The 26522-nt window shown below is 38.5% G+C and overlaps 1 long non-coding RNA gene and 1 pseudogene across 2 annotated transcripts in view; both read left to right on the top strand.

Annotated features, from left to right (window-relative positions):
- The window catches only part of LOC144322019 (uncharacterized), a 326103-nt gene that overhangs the window by 137372 nt on the left and 162209 nt on the right, over positions 1-26522 (top strand). The window lies entirely within an intron of this gene.
- On the top strand, positions 12000-12384 carry LOC144321599 (large ribosomal subunit protein eL39-like; annotated as a pseudogene).

The following is a 26522-nucleotide window of genomic DNA, read 5'->3' as shown; positions in this document are numbered from 1 at the left end:
GCCTACTTAATAAGGGAAAAGAATATTATCTTGGGTGAGGTAGGTAGATCTAATCATGGAAGAAGCTGATAAGTGTGAGCTTTCTCTGTTTCTCCCACTCTCAGAATAACCAAGTATCTCCAAAGAATAACTATGGTAAAAAGAGCACCAAGGTATCCAAAGAGCATATACTATAAGAACACTAGCAAGTGTTAATTTATTTTATGTTGTCAGCATGAGGCTAATGGAGCTGTGATGATTGATAATTCTTGATATCAGTAAAATTCGTTATCTGTGGGATGTTTCCTGTACTGCACATAGATTTACTATGAGCTGATCCTGTATGGGCAGACAAGTAGTGAAAATATAGCAGCAATTTAGAAAGGGAAGTGGCCTGGGATGATAGCCTGGCTGGAAGTAAGGAAGTTCTTGTGTTGAAGATCAGTGAAATTAAAAGAATTTAGCAGTCAGATTATCAGGGTAGTAGCTGGAGGGCTGAATCATTGCCCTCGACATTTCTTCTGTGCTGTGATTTGAATGGGAAGGATGATGTAGCAGTCATAGTCCCTTGAAAAAGATACTTTAGGTTCCCCAACTCTAGGTAATTCAAGACCAATCACTTAGGATAGAAGTACAGCCAGGTGGCAGGAGGTTTACGGAGTCAGGGCCATGATTAGAGGACTAGTAGCAATTACGGGAACATTTGCTTCCATCAGCTGTGGGTCTTATAGTTCTAGGGTATTTATGCTGAGTATTGAAGTCTTATTGACGATTTCTAATCAATTTGAAACCTAGAGTCTTAGTATTAAAATTATTGAATTTGCCAGACAATTCTAAAAGTATGTGATTGGCTACACTTGTATCGCAATAACTAAAATTATGTTCTGTAAACTCAAGGTGGCATGGTGGAAAAGAATAAGCTTTGGGTTTGGAGTCAGATGATGTGATTTCCAGACCTGGGCCTCTTGCTTCAAACTCCGTATGGAGGACAAGTCATGTAGCCTCCGTATGCCTTAGTTGTTTTGTCTACAAAATGGCAATATTCCCATGGCTCCTACCTTCTCTAGGTGAGGGCATGGAAATCAACATATGCTATACTTGAGAGAGTTTTGTAATAGCTACAATAAACAAAACGGAGATTTCCTTTCTTCTGTTTTCCTTTTCTATATTGTTTTTGTCCTTCCTTCCTAGGTTTTGATGACTTGTGTCATTCACTGAAGAGGTGTCACTGATTTAAGCCATCTTAGCTTCTTCACTAGAAGTATACATAATACATTTTAAAATGAGCTATTTTATTATTGTCTACATCTAGGAAGTTCTAACATCTGTAATTTTAACTTCTAGAAATATTCAGAAGAAAATATTTCTCTAATTGGTAATTTAGTAACATGTTAAATTTGATTTACATATAATAGTTTATAGTTTACCTCTAAACTTTAAAACTACTTAGAGTCTAATTTATGCACACCACCTGTACTATCAGGGAGCAGAAATCACATAACACATGCAGCTTGCTTAGAAATGGAGAACACAGGCAGCCCGGGTGGCTCAGCGGTTTAGCACCACCTTAGGCCCAGGGTGTGATCCTGGGGTCCCGGGATCCAGTCCCATGTAGGGCTCTCTGCATGGAGCCTGCTTGTCCCTCTGCCTGGGTCTCTGCCTCTCTCTGTGTGTCTCTCATGAATAAATAGATAAAATCTTAAAAAAAGAAATGGAGAACGCATACATTTTACTCTTTCTTCCTTGTATACTTTTGCAATGGATGGAACACTGTCTGAGGATTTGATCTGGAGCGTGTTAAGGAAAATTGTCATTTTAAACTCATTCTTCCCCTGTCGAGGATGGAAATTTAGGCTGAGTTATTTAGGAAAACCTGACAGTGGCTTTTTTTAGCTTCTGAAACTCGAGTTCCCCGAACTACCACCACTGCAACCTTAGCCAGAAGGCCCTCAATAGAAAATTGCTAAAGTGAAATTCTGTGAAATTTTGATGTTCTTCTGCTGCAGTATATGCCCTGGAACTAAGGTATGTTGGAAGTTCAACAACTGGATGAGATCTATGAAGTAAAGCAGCCAGGGGAAATTCCTACAAGTGGAGATAGCCAGATAAACTTTAAGAATGTTGAGATCTTGGTGCACCTGGATTGTTCGGTTGTTTGGGCTTCTGACTCTTGGTTTCTACTCAGGTCATAATCTCAGGTCCTGGGATGGTGCCCTGTGTCAGGCTCTATGCTCAGCAAGGAATCTGCTTGAGGATTCTTTCTCTCCATCTCCCCCTCACTCTGCTCATATTCTCTCTCTCTTTCAAATAAATAAATAAAACCTTAAAAAAATTAAGAATGTTAAAATCTTATTTTATGCTGCATTTTTATTTCCCCTCTGTTATTCCCAAGCCCTTGGGAGGAATCTGTTAAAACCTCCAGCCTTCTGTTAGTGCTGCTTTAGGGAGTGACAAAAGGAGAACTGTTAATTACATCAGGAAGGGTGCAGGATTTCCTAAGGTGTAGGGATCAGGGCTTGGATATTAAATTGGATATTAAGGAAGAATGTAAACCCAGAGGAGTGGACGTGGGGACATCGAGATTATACTAGTGTTAGGAAAAATTGTGAAGTACTTATAACTGGGCACAAAGATTACTGGGTGATATAGAGGTTTGATGTTCAGAATAAAGCATCTTGACATCCTACTGATTCTCTCATTAAATAATGAGTTAAATAAAATCTTGACATGTATTCATTTGATATTTGTATGAAAATCATGATTTTACCTGTTTAAAAACTATCTTTTAACACAATTTTCTACACTGATTTTTGAAATGATTGAGTTCCTGACCCCTTCTTTTCTTTAGTACCACATTCCTGCCTTGTGAGACATGTTGAATGATTTCTACCTTTAAACCCTCACTCATGGACACTGACAGTATTCTCACTTTCTCAGACCTCACACAGAAAGGAAAAGGAGGGATCCCTGGGTGGCGCAGCGGTTTGGCGCCTGCCTTTGGCCCAGGGCGTGATCCTGGAGACCCGGGATCGAATCCCACGTCGGGCTCCCGGTGCATGGAGCCTGCTTCTCCCTCTGCCTGTGTCTCTGCCTCTCTCTCTCTCTCTGTGACTATCATAAATAAATAAAAATAAAAAAAAAATTAAAAAGAAAGGAAAAGGATCATGGGTTAGCCACGCAAGGGCCCACTCTGAGACGTGGCATATTCAGAAAAAAATGAGTAGTGCACCCAGATCTGCAGTTACACCAAAAATATGATATCCCTGATTTTTAACTCCCTTACTCTATTTTAGGAAGTTATTGTATGTGGGGAATGACATAGGCTGGGAATTATTAAAATTACAAATGAATTACAGTATGCAATAGCTATAATGATCATAACTGATATAAATTTCAATCAGTCATAAAAGCAAGCAGTTAAAAGAATAGAGGATTCAGGAAGATAGTTTGAAATTGATGCATTTGTGGAACTGGGGAGATTTACTGTTGGATTCATAAAAGTTTCTAATCAGAGATATCAAATCTTTCCCTATTTCCAACTGTTTGATTTAATGTTATGTTATCCAGAGATAGAGGAATTTGGAACATATAATTTCCTTCCAGAGGGAGGTAAGAGGTCAGATCCTATAATCATCTTTGCTCAAGAATGTTAATTTCTTGTTAGAATGAATGAAGTCTCCTCTTAGCATGGCTAGCATAATAATACTTCTTGTTTTTCATTTGTGACTTGTAAAGAAATTGACTCACAAAATGCTCCTCAGAAAATACTGGATTCCCCAGGTGGTATCAAATAACTATAAGAATTTTCTAATATAACTTTTTAAAATCCATACCAATTTCACAGTCTTTTAGTAAATTGAACACCAATAAAAAATAAATTAAAAAATAAATAAATAAAACTAAAAAAAAAAACAAAAAAACTTTTTTTTATTATTGAAGTATAGCTGACACATGATGTTATTAGTTTCAGGTGTACAACATAGTGATTCAACTGTTCTGTGTATTACTAAGTGTTCACTGTAATAAATGTGGTCGCCATCTCTTACCATACGTTATTACAATATTATTGATTATATTCCCCATGCTGAACTTTTCATCCCTGAGACTTAGTTATCTTTTAACTGGAAGTTTGTACCTCTTAATCTCCTTCACCTTTTTCACCCATCTCTCTATACCCCTACACTCTGGTCAACACTAGTTCTCTGTGTCTATGAGTCTGTTTCTTTTATATTTGCTTATTTGTTTCATTTTTTAGATTTGGCATTGAAGTAACATCATATGGTATTTGTCTTTCCATCTAATTTATTTCACTTAGCATAGTACCCTCCAGATCCATACATGTTGCAAATGGCAAGATTTCATTCTTTTTTTTTTTAAGATTTTATTTATTTATTTATTCATGAGAGAGAGAGAGAGAGAGAGGCAGAGACACAGGAGGAGGGAGAAGCAGGCTCCATGCAGGGATCCCAATTGGGACTCAATCCCGGGACTCCAGGATCACACCCCCGGCTGAAGGCAGCACTAAACCATGGTGTTTCTATTTTTAATTTTGTGAGGAACCTCCATACTGTTTTCCATAGTAGCTGCATCAGTTTGCATTCTCACCAACAGTGCACAAGGGTTCCTTTTCCTCTACATCCTCACCAACCCTTGTTATTTCCTATCTTTTTGATACTAGCCATTGTGACAGATGTGAGGTGATATCTCACTGTGGATTTGATTTACATTTCCCTGATGGTGAGTGATGTTGAGCATCTTTTCATGCTATTTTACGTCATTTAATTTTCATCCAGACCTTCAGTTTTTCTGTTTTCTGTTAAACTCATCATTAAAATATGTCAAATCTTTGATTTTATTCTCTGATAATGTAAACTCTAGCATGTTATTTTTATAACCAAAATAACTTTATTTTTAAAAAATTATCAAAGCAATATAAATCATTGTAGAAAAATTAGCAAATACAGGGGTACCTGGCTGGCTCAGTCAGTAGAACATATGAGTTTTCATCTTAGGGTCATGAGTTCAAACCCTATGTTGGGCATGGTGGCTACTTTAAAAAGAAATAGAAAATATAGATAAAAAAAGAATGAATTCTCCCTTATGACTCTGTTCTTCAAAAATGAGGACTATTAATGCCTCTGCTATGTCATTTCAGATATTTTTCTATGGGTAAATATAGATTATTTTATGCACACATACATATTTAAAAACATAATCTTGCTGTTAAAAATTTCTTTCTTCACCAAAAAAGAAATAAATGAGATCTTCTAATGTTGATAATAGATGTTCTGGAGTCTGACCAATTAAAATCTCTCTTCTGGTTCTGTGAACTTAGCCTTACTAAGCCTCAGTAATTTTATCTATAAAATGGAGTTAATATTCACTACCTCCTTTATGGATATGTTGTGATGATTAAATAAAATAGTACTTATAAAACAGCTAACACATAAGAGCATTACATAAATGCTATTATAATATTCATCAAATATGACTGGTATTTTGACTGGTTTTACAAGTTGAATTAAAAGAATGAATTGGGATTGAGGTAAGGGGACCAGGGGAGATAGACTGTTTTTCTTGCATTGTCTTTAGAGATAATCAGTGTGTTTGATAATCTGATGCCATAACAGAAAAACTGTGAGTAGTTTTCTTGATTACATTATACTGGTTAATGGGTTCTGATCCATTTATCTGCAGGGTTAAGGGTTACAGAGTGATTGTTTATAGCTGAAGATGAGCTACAGTGTCCAGTATTGGATTAGACTCTAGCTCCAGCCTTCAGGAGACAACCAAACTTTTGTGGTGGCAGCTGTGGAAATTTAATTTTGGTGGAACAGGGCCATTAATGATTAACAAAAGAACTATATGCTTGAGTTCATCTTAACAGCTAAACTCCTAGTGGGTTTCTGGAGATGCAGAAGTCATGGCAAATTAAATCACATCTAATTCAAAGCAATATTTATTGCAAACTGGTCATACAGCTGATTCTAAATCCCATGCCATTTTTCTATTTCAGCAAAGAGATGTTTAAGCGTGGCAGGTAACACATTTCTGGAATTTGATCAGTTTTTGTTCATAAAACCAGTTTAGTTCTTTGATTATATGCCACAATGACTTAATAGCCCTTTTAAAATAAAGATTACTTTATGATAATATTTTGTTTTCTCTGTAGGCCTCCATTTTTGATAAACTTACAGTGATTTGATAGTTGGAATTTGTTAAGAGAGAGTATTTTATTTTTTGGTCTTAATTGCATTTGCTGGGTCACCGTGTTTTGATGAAAGACTAGTAACTGCACTTTCGAATATATGATTTTAAGTAAGCTGCACAGCCAGTGTGGAGCCCATCAAATATATAATTTTTGACCATGCCTTCTCACATCCCTACCTTTTTAAAAGTACTAGTAATTTAAGAAAAAAGGTAGGTTAAAATAGTGAAATTGTCATGAAGAGTACAAAGCAAAAGTGTTGGTAGAAAAGTACCTATTGGAAAGACAGCTCCAAGGGGAAATGAGTGTTCAAGTTCACATATCTGGTGGATGGGAGACCTCACCTTGGCTTTTTATGCTCAGGTTTATGCTCTTTCTTTTTAAAAAGATTTTATTTATTTATTCATGAGAGACGCACAGAGAGAGGCAGAGACAGAGGGAGAAGCGGGGTCCTCACAGGGAGCCTGATGTAGGACTTGATCCCTGGACCAGGATCACGCCCTGGGTCGAAGGCAGATGCTCAACCGCTCAACAGGTGCCCGGTTTATGCTCTTTCTGTGGCACAACAGGGCTTCTTCTATACATGTTCTATGAAGTGAACATACAGTCACAAAAATATATATACGTTGGAGATGAAACTTACTATTCTTTTTGTCTTATTTGAAATCAACATGCTTACTATAATCCGCATCAATCCAAAATATTATTTCTTATCTTTTAAACCAATTGAGAATGAATTCTGGAGACAACTTGGGTTGGAGTCTAGTAGACTTGAACCAAGTCTTCATTGTGATCAAACAACTGAGTGCTGGTTGTTCCCCTGATGGTTTACCCAGGACTGAATCTGAATATGTGAAGGTTTGAGGGAGAGCTTTGGTTGTGTGGGCCAGGTGCGCTCATCTCCTAATCTGTGTTGTGGTTTCTTTTTTTCTTTACTCTGCTCCCCTTACTGCTCAAGCCCGACCTTCCACTCAGATTAATGCCCTTTCTGCTGTTGCCCACAGTTTCTTTTATGAATTATGAAGGACTGGCCTTTGTAGAATTTGAACTAAGAAAACATTATGCATAAAGTGTAATAAAGTAAAATTACATTTTATTAAAATCCTTTAATTTTAGCTTTTTCATGGACATCATTGATGATCACAATTCCACTGTCTCTGGGCATTGTCTGGAAAGTGAGAAACTCATGTGATTTTGATTTCTAATGTGTTGCAATACTCTTTTTTCCCCCCATCTTTATCAAGGAATAATTGAAAAATACAATTGTTTATATTTAGAGTGTACAACATGATGATTGATATACATACGCATTGTGGAATGATTACCAAGATCAAGATAATTAATACATCCAGATGCTCTCTTCCAGTAAAAAATCAAATGGCTTTTTTCAAGAGTAACTGTGTAAGAATTTCTTTCTCTTTTTAAATAAAAAAAAATATTTGTTTATTTTAGAGAGAGTGTGTGAGAGAGTAGGGGGAGGGGCAGAGGGAGAGAGAATCCTGCTGAGTGTAGAGCCCAACATGGAGCTTGATCTCAGGATTCTGAGATTGTGACTTGAGCCAAAATCAAGAGTTGGACACTTAACCAACTGAGCCACCCAGGCACTCCTTCTTTTTCTTCTTTTTTTTTGTTAAGTTTTTAATTTTAATTCCACTATAGTTAACATACAGTGCTATATTAGTTTTAGATATACAATATAGTGATTTAACAATTCTATACATGACTCAGTGCCCATCATGATAAGTGTACTCTTTAATTCCTGTCACCTATTTCACCTATCGAACCACCCACCTCCCCTCTGGTAACCATCAATTTGTTCTCTGTAGTTAAGAGTCTGTTTCTTGGGGGGTTGCTGGGTGGCTCAGTTGGTTAAGTGTCTGCTTTCAGCTCAGGTCATGATCTCAGGGACCTGGGATTAAGCCCCACATTGGGCTCCCTGATCAGCAGGGAGCCTGCTTCTTCACCTCTTTCTCCATCTGCTTCTCCATTAGCCTTTGCCCCTCTTCCCTGATTGTGCTCTCTCTTACTCATATAAATAAGTAAAATCTTTTTTTTTTTTTTTTTTTTAAAGGATCTGTTTCTTGGTGCAGGGTTGCCTGGGTGGCTCAGTTGGTTTGACCAACTCTTGATTTTTGGCTCACATCATGATCTCAGGATCATGAGATGTAGTAACATGTTGGGCTCTCTGCTGCGCATGGAGCCTGCTTAAGATTCTTTTCCTCCCTCTACATCTGCCCCTCCTCCCACCTCCCCCTCATACACTCTCTCTTAAAAAAGAATAGTCTGTTTTTTGGTTTGTATCTCTCTTTTTTTGCCTTTGTTGATTTGTTTTGTTTCTTAAATTCCACATATAAATGTGTAAGAATTTTCTAATGCTTATGGAACTGTTCAAAAGCTTAGCTATTTAATACTTTGTTATATCATAAACTACTAATACTGATTTCATATAACAGAATCTTCTTTTACCATGTTTCATTTTATGGCCATTATATAATATATTATAAAAATATAAATATGTTATACACATATTTTTTTCCCAGTGACAAAAAGATAGCAGAGCATCCCCTTGTATATTTCTTTATAACAAATTTTCTGCTATAGAACACCATAATATCCCAAAAGTAGAATATAAAACTTGGAAAAAATGCTATATTATAGATTCTGAATAAACCAGAAATAAGTATACTAGTTGTAGGACTTTTAGTGGTAAGCTTTTTTACTTTATTGTTGCTCTACTTATGATTATCTTTCACCCAGATGATAAATGTTTAATTTAATTTATTGATGTCACTATATTATTCTATTTCTAAATGTTCTAATGTTATAACATTATAACATGCAACACAATTATATTTTCCCAGAGAGCATAGTTGCCTCTTGGATTTGTTATTGTATATTGCATTAATTTTATCTAAAACTACATCTGAATGGCACTAGATTGTCAGAGGAACTTGTATTCTTTTTCAGGTTTGGCCTTTTATGAGTTCTTATCACTAAATAAGTTAGCTGATTTACTTGAGTCTCATTGAGCTCATTGATAAAAATGGGTTGTGTGAAAATTAAAGTATTAAGCACAGATTGAAGGCAGAGAAGATCTCAATATCTGCTGGTTGTCCTTCCTTCTTTCTTGTCAGTCAGCAAAGTCAATGGATGAATAGAGCCTGCGATGGGTTGAATTCCGTACTTCCCATAAGGCATGTTGAAGTCCTAACTCTCTATATTTCAGAGTGTGACCTTATTTGGAAGTAGGGTTGTTGCAGATATAATTAGTTAAGATGAAGTCATATGGGAGTAGGGTGGACTTTTAATCCAGTATGACTGATGTCCTTATAAGAAGAAGGAAATGTGGATGCAGACATACAAAGGAGGTGGCCATGTGAAGACTGCAGAAGAGACTGGAGTTGCTCCTGTAGACAAGGAGTGCCTGATGCTCGCTACCAGAAGCTGGAGTTGACAAGAAGAATGCTCCCTGAGAGGTTTTGTGGGGAGTGTGTTCTTGCTGACACTTTAATTTCAGACTTTTGGCTTCCAGATCTGTGAGAGACAAAAGTCTGTTTTTTTAAGCCACCCAGTTTGTGGTACCTTGTCATGGCAGCCCTGAAAATACATACAGAGTCCAAGGGGACCTGCTAGTCCAAGGCATTCTAGATTAGATTCTGGCTTAGCTCGTGGCTTGTCCTTCGTCATCAAGCATGTCAATAATCTGGTATTGAGATGCTGCATTGTGCATGCAACTTGAAATGAGTGTGAGCCGTACCAATAGTTTATATTGAAAAACTTAAATTTGGGCAGTCATAAATCCCTTTGAAAATCTTATGGGTGCCACTGATATCTTTCAAAGTAAGGAGAACGCACACATAGACATATAACATTTTACATTGAATTTTATGGCATTCACAATCTCTCTAGGGGATTTATGATACAAAGTTAAAAATTCCTGCTGTAGAATTTCACTCTCAAAAAGCAAGAATAAATATAGCTAAACAGTCACTGAGCAAGTGATTTAATCAAATTCATATTTAACAAAACAATGGTTATTAGAATTTGGCGGATGGAGAGATCACCTTGGGACTTTTATATATGAACACAGGAGTTTGTCTCTTAATTTGCATATTTACCCCTATGGCATTGTGGAAAATGAGTAGGAACTAATTATAACAGCCAGCATTTATTGTTTTGGGTGCTGGAATAGGTGCCTTCTGTTCAATATCTCTAAGTTCAAGCCTGTGTTAGAAGTTGGCACCATTTAGCCCTCTTTCACTCTCATTCATAGGATCTCAGATTCTGAGTTTTGATGTTATGGGCAATTTAGGTTGTACTCACAGGCACAGTGACACACCAGGAGAATATAAGAATGTACTCAGAATGTGATTTTATATATTTGGTCCACTAATAGGCCATACTGCCTGGAGTGCAATTTGGAGGAATTATTTTAAAGATTTTATTTATTTATTTATTTGACAAGACAGACAGAGAGAGAGAGAGAGAGAGAGAGAACACAGCAGGGGGAGCCACAGAGGGAGAGGGAGAAACAGACTCCTGCTGAGCAGGGAGCCCAATGTGAGGCTCCATCCCAGGAACCCAGGATCGTGACCTGATCCCAAGGCAGATGCTTAACCAACTGAGTCACCCAGGTGCCCCTGAAGGAATTTTTTTAATACATCCTGAAATTGGGATCCCTGGGTGGCACAGCGGTTTGGCACCTGCCTTTGGCCCGGGGCGTGATCCTGGAGACCCAGGATCGAATCCCACGTCGGGCTCCCGGTGCATGGAGCCTGCTTCTCCCTCTGCCTATGTCTCTGCTTCTCTCTCTCTGTGTGTGACTATCATAAATAAATAAAAATTAAAATAAATACATCCTGAAATTGTCATATGAGTAGCACAATTATATACATGTATTATGTGTACATGTATATTATTATGACAAATATATACAAATATATACATATATGACAAATATATACATATGATAATATATGTGAATATATACTCATATATATATTTTGCAGGTTTATAGTTTTAAAAATATCTTACCATTTTTGAAATCTCATTTTCAGATTTCTCCCTTTTTAATGCACTTGGAATCTCAGAAACTAGCAGCAATGTGGGTTTCTCTTGACCTTGGAGAGGCTCCCCAAACCACAGCTCTTCAAGGTGCCCCGTTCCAGGAACAAAGGGGAGGGGATTACTCACCAGGTCACCTCTGAGTTGACTTCAACAGGCCTGGTCAGGTCTAGGCAGATTGATGTGTAACAGCTTTTCTGGTGATTGTGGATCACAGGGCAGTTTGAGAACCCCTGGCCTGGAGAGAAGAAAGAGAGAGCTTGAGGGCTCCATAGGGAAGGGATTTGGATCTCCCCATCACCAAATCTCAGAGTCCTTGCCTCAGAGAGACCACTATGCATGCAGCTGTGCCTTACCTACAGAGGTTTCATGTTTGGAGAACATTGGAGCAATGACAGTCAACTAGCTTCAAAGAACACCTAAAATATTCGACTGATTTTTGTAATTTTGTAAGGCAGAAAGGTAGGAATGCTCAGATGGTGGACTCTAACATGGAAAATAGAACCTATTTCTTAATTCTGAACCCCTGTGCCTGAGCAAATGACTACTTGGCTCATATGAAAAATGAGATAATTGTGACGATTATTTCATTGTTCTAAAAAAAAATGCATGCAAACTATCAAAGGAACTGCAGGTACTAGATTAGACAATACTTGAATTAAAGCAGCAACAGTGCCCACATAACTGGTCAACTGAAACCAGAAAGACAACCCTAAGATCTGTGTTCAGGTCTCTCCTTTTCGCCACCATCCTGGTTGCGTGTGGTTGACTGTGATCGCCATGTCTTCTCACAAGACTTTCAGAATCAAGCGATTTCTGGCCAGAATCGTCCCATTCCCCAGTGGATTTGGATGAAACCTAGTAATAAAATCAGGTACAACTCCAAGAGGAGGCACTGGAGAAGAACCAAGCTGGGTCTATGAGGAAGCATCGCACATCATGAAATAGCAAACATAATCGGCACACATATTTAAGCTGCATGGAGATCACATGTTCCTCTCCTATCAATATGGAAACATCCTTCCTACCTGGCCAATAGACATGTCTTATCAAGGAAATGATGTTCTCTGTTACTATGCCTCTATACCAGTAGGTTGGTTCAGTAATAAATGTGAGACCTTTCAGCTGAAAAAAAAAAAAGATCTGTGTTCAGGCATTCTGGTCAATTGCAGTAAGACAGGTAGGTAACAAACAGTAAACACTGGGCTCCAGGCCATTTTCATTGTTCCAGTGTGGTTACCTTTAAACAATAACTGGAATCTCAGTTGTCCTGGAGAGTAAGCTGATTTAGGAAAATGCAGGAGCAATGTCCTGTCCCTCCCTTAAAGTTAATAATTTTAAGGTTATAGTATCACAAGAAAGTTGGGCACAGCAAAAGCTAATGTTTCTGATAGCTTCAAATCCACAAGAAATAGTCCAATAAAAAATTAAAACAAATTTTCTTTTCTTTAGAATAAATTTGTTTGTTTTCCTGAATATATTCTGGGTGTGTTGGATACGTCAATTGTAGCACTACAACCTTTCCTCACTTACCAAAAAATCACTTCACAAAATAATCATAATAAAGAGCAAGTGTTTTTGGGAATTGTAGTGATTTGTTAGCAGTGAACCATTATCTTTTCTAGAGGTAATCCCTCTTGCTTTCTACCTTTATTCTCTCATCACTGATTCTGTACTTTGCTAGCCTGTTGAAATGTCTTACTAAAAAATCTTGTGTGTGGGAGTTAAAAAATACTTACACAATTATAAGGATAACTTTTCCTTTGAAATATTATTCCTTTTTCTACCTCACAGAATGTCTTGTAGCTGTGATTTTAGTCTTTATGTTATGTATGTCTCTTTTACTCCTTCCTTCCCATCTTTTAAAGAGTACTGGTCCTACTATTTCCTTTTAATATAGAAAAGATAAAAAAATACATGTTCACTGTAGAATGATTGAATATATATAAAATTTATGTAAGCTAAGGAGAATAAAATGAAAAAAAGATAATAATTTTTATGACCCAGTGGACAGTATTACATTTTTGTTTTATTTTACAGAACTTATATATAAAGTTATATATAAGATATATATATCTTATATATATATAAGATATATATATACAGAACTTATATATACTTATATATATATACATATATAATCACATAGAAAATACAAAATTGATTATATTGAACTTTTTAACTTTTTTTTTGAAGATTTAATTAATTTATTTATGAGAGAGACCGCGAGAGGCAGAGACACAGGCAGAGAGAGAAGCAGGCTTCCTGTGGGGAGCCTGATGTGGGACTCGATCCCAGGATCCTGGGATCACAACCTGAGCCAAAGGCAGACACTCAACCACTAAGCCACCCAGGCATCCCTTCACTTCTGTTTTTATCAGCTTTTTATGTTAAGAAATAAACTTCCAATATCAGTTTTAATGCCTCAAGTCCATTTCATTGTATGGGTAGGGTATAATTTACCCAATAAATTCCTTACTATTGTATACCTAGTTTGTTTCTAGTCTTCACTTTAAATAATGCTAGACCACCCCTATAGCTAAACTTTGCCATAAATCAAACTCAGTTTTTGGATCCACCATAAACTTCTATAACTAATAGAATATTATTCATTGTTAATTTGTGGATGTTTTCAAATGATTTGTAAATTTTAAAATTCAATGAACATATTTATTTTTACTCTATGCAAATGTTTTAGTTTTTTTTTGCAAACTGAAGGCTTAAGGCATAATTCTTCTTGATTGAACTCTGCGTTCCTTCTTCTGGGTATCGTGTAACTGATTAGCAATACCATGTGCGTGCACACACACACACACATACACACGTACTCTTTACTGCTTGCACCCACTGGTTATAAATAATGATCCTTGATGATTATGTGGGAGGTCTTAGCACAGCTCACAACATACTTTTTACCTATTCATCTGTATAGTAGGTGTAGAAAAATGATTGAGAGGGAGGTTCCTGTCATTTACTTACAGCTTGCGAGACCCTAGACCCTACTGGTAGTAGTTCTCCAGTAATAGACAATCAGGTCTCCAGTGATTCTCTTCAAGTGAATAAATGAAGAATGTTCTCCTATGAGAGCATTACGCTTTTGGCTTATACTTTATTAATTAAGAAAGATGGTCCTGATGGTTTATAAAATTTTTTTTAATGCACTTGTATTCAATTTATCAGTACCAAAACTTCAAAACTTTAAATCCTTTTATCCTGTGAGAGGAAGATTAAACATTTTTCTACCCTCCTAGGTTCTGTGCCTGGGCCTAGAAGTGGAACTAGCAGGAGGAAGGCACACAAATTTTATTTAATGTTTTATATGCACAGAAGAGTCCTTATAAGAGAAATGAAGACTTGAAAAAGTGGGTAGAACCAAAAGCTTATATACTCTTTTTAAGCAAAGAAATGATACATTTGTGGAAAAATGACCGAAGGAATTTTGATGGAGGACAGCACATTATGGGATGGTGAGATGAAGAAACCAATGGAGATAAGGGTTATTTTAGTAGATTTGTTTAGATCCATTTTGGCATCAACTGTGTCTGTGATGAAAATATTTTTCTCATCCTGATCCAGGGAAGACATTTTTTCTCATGGGAAATTTTATGACTTGCTTTTGGGTAGAAGGGAGTAGTCATAGAACTCTTTCTGCTCCAGCTATTTCACAAGTGTTTCCCACCAAAGTGGCATATTTTGGGGGTGACATGTTCTGAACCCCTTCATCTGTTTGCACTATTATTACTTCACTTTCAAAAACATCACATGCTCTTAGAAGCCATCAAAATAAATACCCTTGAAAAATTCAATTTATGCCAATTGACAATTTAAATAATTTCTCCAAAATAATTTACATGTACAATTAAGAGCCCTAAGAAGATAAATTCTTAAATCCTTCAGAGAATGATTTTACTAGGGAAAATACAGTCCTTGAAGGAGGATTTCCAGTATAATCTGGGATTTCAAGGCACTGTGCTCAAGTGTTCCAAGTAAATAAGACATACTTCTCATTCTTTTTTTTTTTTTTCATACTTCTCATTCTTAAAGAACTTTATAAGAGGATGGTATCTCTGGGGGCACAAATAATTATGATACTAAGCCAAGGTTTATGAAAGGTGAAGGAGTGAGAGATCCCATTCATGTAAGACATCAGAAAAACTGGGGCACATGGATGGCTCAGGTCATGATTTCAGAGTCCTGGGGTGGAGCCCTGCATTGAGCTCCCTGCTCAGTTGGCAGACTGCTTTTCCATCTCCCTTTGCTCATGCTTTCATGTGCATTCTCTCTCAAATAAATAAATCTTTACAAAAAGAAAAACATCAGAAAAACTTCCACAGAGGAAGAGGTATTTACAATGTTCTCAGAAAAATATGGGTAAAACTTAGCTAGCCTGGAGTAAATGGGGAAGATGTAGTTATAAGTTTGTGGGTGACCAAAAGTGAGAAAGTAGAGAACAGCTAGGCATGCTTAGGAATCATTCAGTTTTTCTAGGGGGCAATGTAATGTTGTCCATGACAGTCAAGCTGAGGCTTTGTTATTTGGTTTTTGATGTCATGTTAAGGAGGAATGATGTTGCTGGGCTGTGTTTGAGAAAGATTGTGGTGCATAGAACAGACAAGAGTGAGGAGGCAGGGTGAAGTGCTCTGGGAGTCTTAAGGAGAACCTGAATTGGAACTTGGGCAGTGGGGATCTTTCCTGGAGTGGGGGGTGGGGGTGGGGCAACCCATGGCATTGACTAAATGAATATCTGGAAATGCCAGCTCTAGAATGTGGGGACTGGGAGAATGATAAAATCATTAACAGAGATAGGGAAGTCAGTCAAAAGGAAAGGCTGGAATGGAAGGGAAGATGATCTTGAGGAAATGCCTAGACAAAGAAGGAAAGTGTCGAGAAAGAGATAGGGAGTAAGAAATCAAGGGAAAGAGGGCATGACATCAACATCTATTGAAGGAAAGTGAGTGGGGATGAGCTTGAGGTGGCCACTGAATTTGTTCATTAGGAGAAGGTTGTTGGCAAACCTTGGGAGACTGGTTTCAGTGGAGACCTAGGTGCAGAAGGACATTGAGAAGAGCGGAAAAGAATGAGCATAGACAGTAGGGTATAGCTCTTTGAAGAAGTGTGATTGATAATGTGTGTGTGTGTGTTTTTAGTAAAGTTTTACTGATAAAGTAAGGGATAAAAGTAATGAAGAAAATGTTGTCAACTATACAAAAAAAAAAAAAAAAAGAAAAAGAAAAAAATCATGAGGAAAATTGAGGAGAGAGTAGAACCCACTTATTTAGCCCACTGTGTGCTATGTCTGGCACCAGGCAGTGAGATGAAATGATCAGCAAAACAGATGGTCTCTGCCCCTGGAAACCGGGAATGGGGAAGACAGATATTTATCAGAGAAGCCCAGTTATTTAAATACAAACTCTGGACGAGGGCTGTGAAAAAAATTACATGTGGCCATGAGAGAATATGAGAGACATCTAGCCTAAGGTGGTGTCAAGGAATGCATTGTGAAGAAATGAGCTGAGAGCTGAAAAGAGTGGGGGTGTGAGAAGCTTAGAGGAACAGCATAGCTGCATGGAACAGTCCTGGGGTGGGGGGTGTTGGCAGGAGGTGGGGTGGGCCTGGACATGCATGGCCTGTTGTAGGTGCCAAAAAAAGTCTAGTGTTAAGGGGAGGTCTGCCTTTTCTGTGTTGTAGGGTAGACAAAAAAGGCAGATTATGGGTGTGAATGGCAGGGAGCAGTCGGTGCATGCAGAAGGAAAATTGAAGATTTCAGGAGTTGTTTTGTCGTATGCCAGGTTAATAATACAAGTCAGTGATTATTAACTCTAAATGCTGTTTTATTTTACTGAAGAGCTTGAAACAAGTGTTTCCTGAGAGCTAATATTCAGGCCTGCAGTTTTTAGTAAGGTCTCCTTGTTTGAGACAACAAATGTATTTCTGGAGAATTGTGGCTAATTCACATTTTTGTAAATTGACTAATTTTAAACACAGCAGGGAGTATGCTTTTTAAAGGAAACCTATGGTGCATCCTTTTATAAAGTACAGAATCTTTTTGGAAAACAAATATGTTTTGTAAATCTCTCCTTTAGTGGATGGGAAGTGTACGCCACTCTGCTGGGAGGCATGTATATTCATATATACTTAGGATTCGACAATGAGCAAATAAGTTCTTTGGAAAACAAGAGTTGCTTCCCTTCAAATTCTTTGGCCGGTAAATATTTTAGTAGGAGGGCCCAATCTCTCCGTCATCTTGCTTTTATTTAGAAAGCTCATTGATGAAAATAATCTCTGGTTTCATTTTTTTTTCTGGTTTCATTTTAATTGAAGATCACAACTTCTTGAGAATTCTAAAGAGATATTTTCAGAAGAACAGGGCAGGTGTCTGTATTTCTCAAGACGTGCACTATTCTTTGTTCATGTTCTTCTTAAGTAGCTGCCCAGAAAAACAAAACAAAACAAAACAACACCCAGAGCTGTGTATTTGTGGAAAGAGATGGCCCTGATTTCCCAGATTACTCGTTCTTGGGCATTCGATGTAAGAGCCTGAAGGCAATGTGATTCTGAGGTGGGATTGTGTTGTTGGCACATCCAGGGTGATTCTTTGCAGACGTTACCTTGGAGATTGATTGCGATTGTTTTTCTTGTTTTAGTCTTGGCTTCTAGGTCTACTGGATATGGGATCCATCTAGAGAAGAGGAATTTTTTTCAATGGCTCATCTTCCTCTGAGATTCATAGATTTCTAAGAAAGTTCTTATGTCTACTCTAGGCTTTGGTATGACAGGTATTTATGTCTGATGCAGAATAAAACACAAAATATACTTCACCTTTATTCAGCCTGCATTATAAATGTATCCTGTCTGCTTTCAGCCACAGTGAATTATATTAATAACCTGTTATTGTAAAAATGTCAAGAGTATTTTCTGTCTCTTGGAATGATTATTTATCTGCTGAAAGTATAGTGTTTATTTTAACACTCTTGACAAGAGGAAGAAAAAAAGCGCCTTTTAGTGAAATGTTACTTTTCCAGCAGTTTTTCTTAGATTAGTCCAAAAAATCGCTCTAGAGATGACATAGGAAGAATGTCTAAATAGTACCTGGGTTCTGAAATCATCCTTAGCCCCATGTGATTATATAGAGAACCTACAGACTTTATTGACTTTATTGTAGCTGCACTAATACACTGATCTCATTCTCCCTAAGTGGGTTTGTCATTTAAAAAGAAAAATGAAATGGTCCACATATGGAGAAGGAAAAAAAACCAACCTTAATTTCCTTACCATCTATGTCCATCTGAGAGTACATTCTTTATGAGCACAACATAGAAAACACTAGGTTAGAGAATCTGAGATATCTTAATTGTGATTCTTGCCTGGGCACACATGCTACAAAGGATTAACCTGAAAAGCTGCTGAATATCTGAGTTTAGCTTGCTGGCAAATTTCTACCATCCCCTCCTTGGTGATGTTTGCTGGTAGAGGGCAAGATGTGTGTGGTACTGGTCATTCATGTAGTGTTTTAGGTTTAAGTCATCAGAATAATCTTTGATTTCTTCTAATAGATAGTTAAACACTGTACATTTATTTATTTTTAATATTTAAAAAAATCACACCACTTGTTTTATCCATCAAGAAGCCAGAAGATCTGGATGCCTGCAGCAGCTCTGAGAGTGTCTTTTCTTCTTTAGGCCCATTCTTTCCAAACTTTTCCTGTTTATTGTTACCTGATTCCTATTTGTAGCTGCAATTTGTTGCCTCTTTTCTCAAGAATTCACAGTTGGTTCTTCTTGTCTATGATGGTGGAGTATGCATTTCGATCTGCTTGTAGAGCTTCTGTGATCTTGTTTTGTCTTAGTAATCCGACACAATCTCCACTTATTAAAAAATGAACCTCTGAACTGGTTGGGAAATCTCACTAGTACACTGGTCTCTCTCTTCCCATTGACCCTATGGACAGGTCTTAATTCTTATCTTTGCTCATTCTGTTCGTCTAATTTTACTTCACTACTGAATGGCTTCTCTGTCCAGCCAACTTTTTGTTACCAGTGAACATACACCTCCCACTGGGCAAGAATGATGTTCCCCGTGATGAGGTCAAGATGGTGGTTTCTTAGCTGTCTTATATTAAGTAGCTGTCAGATTGTATCAGAGTACATTTATCCAGAGCAACAGCCAGAGCAACTATCCTTAAATCCAAGTGGAAAAATGAAAGAAAGGCAAATCAAAGGTAAGGAGCTTAAATAAAACTGAAGCAAGACAAGTGGGAGTGTTTTGAGAATAGATGATGTAGGCAAAAGGAGATGAATGCCAGGTATACACTTCTTCCTGGACATCAGGGCTCACTGAAGTCTAACGTTCCTTGTGAAAAGGAATCTCCAAAGAAAGCTCACCTGAGCATCACAGCAGAGAGGTTTAAGACATTTGTGAGTACTTATATTGGTGTTCAGTCATTCACTTCCCTTGGTTCTTCTCTCCCTCTCCCAACAACAGGTCCCTAAAACTATGTCTTGTAGTTAAAGAGAGCTAAAATGTACAGATACCTCTAGGGCTGCTGGCTGGACTATATAATGGGGAAAGTAGCACAAGGTGGTGTGTTGGTGAGTTATTACATCTAAACCTTGATTCCAGCTTTGTTGATCTAAAAACTTCATCCAACAAGATGCCCGGAAGCTGATAGTTTTTGAGACACTAGCTCATACTGTCCAAACTCATGAGGGGCAGGTGTATAAATCATAAGGTCAGCTTATTAATTGACGGTGGTGGATATTCCTTTCCAGAGACCAGAATGTATCATTTCTGGGCACCCCAGAAACCAGGAAATCTGAAAGAGGGGCAAAGGGTTGCCAGGTGAGCATAGTAGCAGACCAAAGGGCCCTATGCCATTTGAGGAGTACTTCCCTTAGTCCAGAGAAACATCTGGTGAACTATTTCTATGCTGCAAAAGAGAAATTAATAATGTTAATGTGAAGAGATGACCTGTGCCTTGTCCCCTATAAGAGTCAGAGAAAAGCAATTTGGCTTGGAGAATGCTTGATGATGAAAGTTAGGGAGAGGTCAAGAGAACAACAATAAGACTGTAAAGTATTACTTTTCAAAGAATGCAGTAGAACTTATAAGAGTAACAGGATTTTCTTTCTCTTTCTTTCTTTCAAAGATTTTATGTATTTATTCATGAGAGACACAGAGAAAGAGGTAGAGACACTCTCCTGCAGGAAGCCTGATCTGGGACTCAATCCCAGGATCATTACCTGAGCCAAAGGCAGATACTTAACCACTGAGCCACCCAGGTAACTGCCTTTCTTCCTTCCTTCCTTGGCTCTATATCCAATGTGGAGCCCGACCTGAGGCTTGAACTCATTACCCTGAGATCAAAACCTACGCTGAGATCAGGAGTCTGATGCTTAACCAACTGAGCCACTCAGTGCCTCTTATAGTAGTAGGAATTTCTAATGGAAAAAGGTAGGCTTGTACTTTTAAGGTGATTTCAGTTTCAGAGTCCAAATGTTTTTAGATTTTAAATCCTCTGGGGAGAGCAGCTGTAGCTTCTCTCCTTAGTGGATATTGGGCTAGATAAACCTTACTTTCTGTAGAGTTTCACTAACTCAAGAAAGCAAGAAAAGCCACTGACATTTGAAGCCAGGAGTAGTAGACTTGCAGGAAAGAAGAAGGCAGAGAAGAACCCTGGCACAGAGAGTTGTGAAGCATCCTGAGAAAGGAAGAGTGAGGAGTGGGGTGGATACTTCCAGTGTTGGCATTGAGAGGTGGGTCGATGAATGGTTCTGGGAAGAACAGAAGCAAAAAGAGAAGGGAGAGAATGATGATGGTGCATACAGAATATTTGGAGGGCATCTGTCTTGATGCCCCAGCCCTGGAGGTCTGCCCTGGTTGGGACTGAGAGGGGAAAGTAGTGGACCCAAGGCCAGTGCCTCACATCCCCCCAATACCCGAGCCACCCGACCCTGGACTTTGTATGGCTTTGGAACAGTTACTAAAAGTCCCTGAAGAACCACTTAACCTTTCTTCCATCCAAGTCCAGGCCATGTTTTCTGTAGGAAAATTTGATAAGCTTGTAGCTCATTATGGAAGAAGCATGATTTCAGCCTCAAGTGCCAGAAGCTCCCATTGAAATTCAAACTAACTTAAATAAAAAAATAAAAAAAAACTTAATAAAAAGTTTAATGGTCTGTATATTCATTGGCTTCAAGTGTGACTTTAGGGACCCCAGATGTCTCACCAGATCCAGTCTCCTGCCCTCTTTTGGCTCTCCTTCCCACTGTGTTGTCTGAACAAAGGACCTCTCAGAGATCCAAGTTCACATTCACCCTATTTTAAGTTCAGTGGAAAAAATGTACCACTTCTTGATAGTTGCATAGCAGGTTCCAGGGTTTTATCTGGGGGGCCATGCCTGGTCATTGGACTTACCCCCAAACAATCACAGAGGATGAGAGATTTGGCTCCTACATCAGACTTACTTCAATGGTAACAAATAGGCTGAGTGTGAGGAAGGGTAGTTTCCCAAGGTAAAGTCAGAGCGAAGAGTGGATACAGGGCAGGAGGAAACATTAATACCCATCGTACTCTTCTCCAGAGTCATGGTGGTAGCAGCCTGTCTCTTGGTGTGGATTACTTGGTACAAGAACTCATCTGGCTGCAGAAGGACAGAACTGGAGCGCCGGTAAGGTGTAGCTTCCTAACTTCTTCCATCCCAAAGACTGCTGGGAACAAACCCTGTGTGGGTCAGGGAAAAAAGTAGATGGCCAAAGTCACGAAACAACCTTAGTTACTAGTTGAGCAACTGCTTTGTGTCAGGTGCTAGTTATGTTATCTAATTTAATTCTTCAAATAGTATTATGTTTTAAAGACTGTTATGCTCCTTTTAGAGATAAGCATAAAGATAAAAGACTAAAAAGATCGAAGATAATATGGCTGGAAGTTGCTTTCTTTTTCTAGAGGGCACCATGTGGTAATCTGTGTTTATTTACTTGTATGCTGTCCATATCCTTTGCTAGAATGTAAATTCCATGAGGGCAAGGACTTTAACGGTCTATCTTTTTTACCACTGAGTTCCCAGTGCCTGGAGAAGGTGATTAACAAACACTCCTTAAATATTTGTTTAAATAATGACTTTTATAGTATCTCCAAACCTTAGAAAATTAGTGACAACCAAATAGAGCAGACATTTGTAACTTATTGCACATGTCACCAGTTTCAAACCATTCATGAGCTTTGCATTCTCCTTGATATCCATCCCACTCCTGCCCCACTAACCTGCAGCTCTATTCATACAGTGCAGGCTCTCTTCTCAAGCCAAGCAAACCTGCTGGCTAGCTGTGTGGCATGGACCAGTGCATCTCTGCTGTTCATGATACCCCTGGGAACTCCTGCCCACTTCTGTTCTCCTCACTTATCTGACTGTGTCCCTATAAATAAGCACATATTACTAAAGCCCTTAATATTGAAGTAAGATCTTGATTCCTTTAAAAATGACCCTGCAGTGGGGGGCACCTGAGTGGCTCAGTCTATTGAGTGGCCAACTCTTGGTTTCGGCTCAGGTCATGATCTCATAGTCCTGGGATCATGCTCCACGTTGTGCTCCACACTCAGCAGGGAGTCTGCTTTTGGATTCTCTGTTTCCTTTTTTCTTTCTTTCTTTCTTTTTTTTTTTTTTTAGATTTATTTATTCATGAGAGACAGAGAGAGAGAGGCCCTTGCCCTGCTCACTCTTTCTCTCTCTAAAATCAATCTTTTAAAAAAAATGACCCCGTGGCTGTCAGAATAGGGCTGTCCTTTGCAAAGATCAAGTATTCTGTGTCTATGCTGATAAGGGTAAAGCTTTGAAGAATTCCAAGCCAGGCTTTGTAGAATTTTGACAGAACTAAACCAAGGATGAAAATGATTGGGAAACAGATTAAACAACGTACAAAACAACTGTCAAATAAGAATTTTGTCAGTGCAACAGGCTGTGAATAGAGTGAGTTCATCATCACTGGAGGCATGTTAAGCATGTCATGGAGAGGATTCAAGCATCTGATGAGAGACTGCACTAAATTACGACATGTTCCTCATCCATAAGTTTACAGGTCGTCATGGTGTTGGGCCATTCCGGGACTGTGGCTTTGGGAAGGGCCGACATGTTATGCTATGCATAAATGGGACATTAACTTTATTTCATAGTAAAGCTAAGAAGCTACCATTAAGAATAAGTGTATGTGTGAAAGAGCACGAAAACGCAGAAATGAGAAAAGGAGCATGGGAGAAGGAGGAGGGAGGAGAGAGAGAAATGCAGTCTGTGTGTAAGAAGCAGAAAACACTCCAGCTTTCAGCTTTTGTTCTTCATTCATAAAGGATGCACATTCTTTATATCTGCTTTAGTACCGTATCACAGCCACTGTGGGAAGACACAACTCTCCCTAATGTGGGAAGTAAAGCCTGCCTTCCAGGCTTCTTCTCTGGCACTCAGAGACACCAGGGAGAGTGACATGATTTGTGACGTGAGCAGTACGGAGCCGTGTCAGCTGTGTGGGCCAGATTCTAGCTTGTGTTGTATTTTGTAATATTTAATACTGAGCTCCAGAGTACTTTGTAATCATTACCCGATCTGCACGGCATCCCTGACAGGTAAGCAGTGCCGTTCCCAATTTAGAGATGAAACAATGGGGGTGATTTAAGACTCCAGGAGTGAGTTTCAGGACTACACACAGAAGCTTAGATGCCTTGGTTGTCAATTTTATGCTTAAGTTCCTTAATGAACACTTTTCAACCAGCAAGTCTTAACTGGCACTGGTCTACAGATATGCTTTCTGCCAGCCTGGGCGTATGTGACCCTGCACGGGGACTGCTCATCCTGTCCCGGCAGCTGGCTGTGTGTCCCACACATCTTTGAAGGTCACAAGGGCTCCCGTCTCTCACTTTGTCCAAATGTCATTTGTCCAGAATGTTAATTCTGGGGTCTCTGGTCTGTGATTCTTAGAATGCCAACCTAAGCCTTGTATGTTTGTTGGTGTTATATGTATGTATATCTGTGTGTGTGTGTGTATGTGTGTATATATCTGTGCATGTCTGTGTGTGTATGTGTATATGCGTGTGTGTGTATTATGCTATCCCTGCTTTACCTCTCCTTGTACATTATTGCTTACTACTTTCAAAGACAGATTGAACTTTTTTCATTGTATCACTCTGCTAGCAGCCTTCTGAATACTAATAAGAGAAAATTATTTTTCCTGGGAAAAATATTGCCGTGCATCCTGACATTTTTGGCAAGTTTTTTTCAACTCATAATGGAAAGTTTTGATAAAGTGAATTATCTTTTGTGCAGAGTTGTTTTCCTTTGTATTTCTCTGTGCCTACCATTCTTTCAGTTTTCTATTAAATTATTATTTTCTCCGTATTACTTTACAAGTTGTAATTGCTTTGTTATCAGAAAGACAGAGGTAGGTTCATTTTATCCTTTTATCACCTAGCGTCTTGGTGAATGAATTGTAGCGCTCCTCATTACCATAGCTTTGTTCTGTTCAGTTTTTAATGATAATTGCCCTTGTCATTTCTTGTAATGTAAGCTATAGAAATCTTCTGGTTAAAGAAGAGAGAGATTAACAAGTCAGAGTATATTTTCAAAATGAATTGATAAAGAAATTTCATGTTTCATGTAAAAACATTAATTAAATGACAAGGAGCTCATGAAGTGAAATAAACAAAAGATGGACCAATGACACTGTCATAGTGAGTTCAAGAGGCACATGAACATGTGATTAATTGAGACAGGATACTGTGTGTGGGGTTTTTTTCTCTTTCTTCTTTCCTTTTTACATGAGTGCTCCCCATCTTTGTCTTCTTTATATGCCAACTTTTTTCTAATTTTGTGCTTCTGGATGAGAGAACACATAGTTGCACGTTTGTGTTCACAATTATTAACACTGAGCTTAACAGGGGCGGAACCCGTGCAAGCCAAAAGCTCCACATTGCCCTCTGCTGTCAGGTGGAGGAACTATGTATCAAACCAATCCTGTCAAATAAGGTGGAGCCAGCGAGAGTCCCTAGTGAAGGAGGCAAGACTTAAGCACCTGTGTGATGGAGTTGTTCTGTGCGGTGGAGACCAAGGAGCAGTTAAGCAAGGAGCTTCTTACTCAGGTTATTCATAGGGTGAATTTCTAAGGAAATTCCATAATTTGGAAGCAGCATCCAACTTTATCCATCTTTGATTTGAATTTCCTGCTTCGTAAAACGTGTCACCTCTTGCCTGTCTCTGAGCTACTCCAGTTCCAGGACCTTACTTTGGAGAAGAGGTAGGACCCCCATCCTGTGTTCCCTTTGTGACTTTTGACCAAGGTGAGAACAGACTTGCCCGGTCTAATCAAGATAAAATTGTAGTGCTCAAGGTAAAGTGTACTTTCTGAAAAAAGCCAAGGGAAAGTATCCTAGAGCTTACAAGAGCATAAAATTGAGCACACTTGAAATTTTCTGATTGATATTCTGCTCTGTCTAGTTGCAGATGAAATTTGGCAGTGTTCCTTCTAGCCTGAAGTAGTTGTGTGTTTTAACTACTTCCAAATTCTGAATCTTATGCAGAGAGGCTCTTGCTATGACCAGTGGAAGTTGTTATCTACTCAAAATGGGAAGTGTTGATAAAGTGTATTATCTTGTTGCAGTTGTTTCCCTTTGTATTTCTCTGTGTGCATCCCCCACCTCCTCCACCCTGCTCTCTCAGTTTTCTGTGAAATTATTTTCTCTGTATTTCTTTATAGGTTGCAGTTGCTTTGTTCATCACCGCTTTCTAATAGAACCTGCTTCCTTGGTCTCTCCCAAGGTGTGGGTAAACAGATCAGCTTCCTCTGGGTCAGGAAGATATTTTCATGTTGGCTCATACTGATTCTTCTCTGGTCCTCCTCACCTGTAAGGAAAGCTCCATTGCATTCAAAACTGTCCTGATACTGTCCTTAGTGTTAACACTATTGTGATGAAGAACATTTACTTTTCCACCTCTAACACCCAGAGTGGAGTCTGAACCATACTGGGGCCTCAAGAAATGTTTGTTGAATAAATGCACTGATGATATACTTTGTGTTACAAGTTATTTATTTGGAGTCAGATGAAAGAGCCAGCAGGTTAGAGCTGTGGGCCCCAGGAATTCCTGCCCTCACACTTGACCTCTTCCCTCAAACTTGCCTGGAGCTTTTTCACGAGATGTTTCAGACTTACTCAACTTTCTGATGATGTGCAGCATTTCTAGCTCACATCTGGAGATAGTTCACAGTAGGGGACATGTGGACCAAGTCAGCGCCAA

This window comes from Canis aureus, chromosome 10 (genome assembly GCF_053574225.1).
Source record: "Canis aureus isolate CA01 chromosome 10, VMU_Caureus_v.1.0, whole genome shotgun sequence".
NCBI classification, from domain to species: domain Eukaryota; kingdom Metazoa; phylum Chordata; class Mammalia; order Carnivora; family Canidae; genus Canis; species Canis aureus.
The sequence above is the reverse complement of the archived record's forward strand: the minus strand, read 5'-3'. Positions and strand labels throughout refer to the sequence as shown.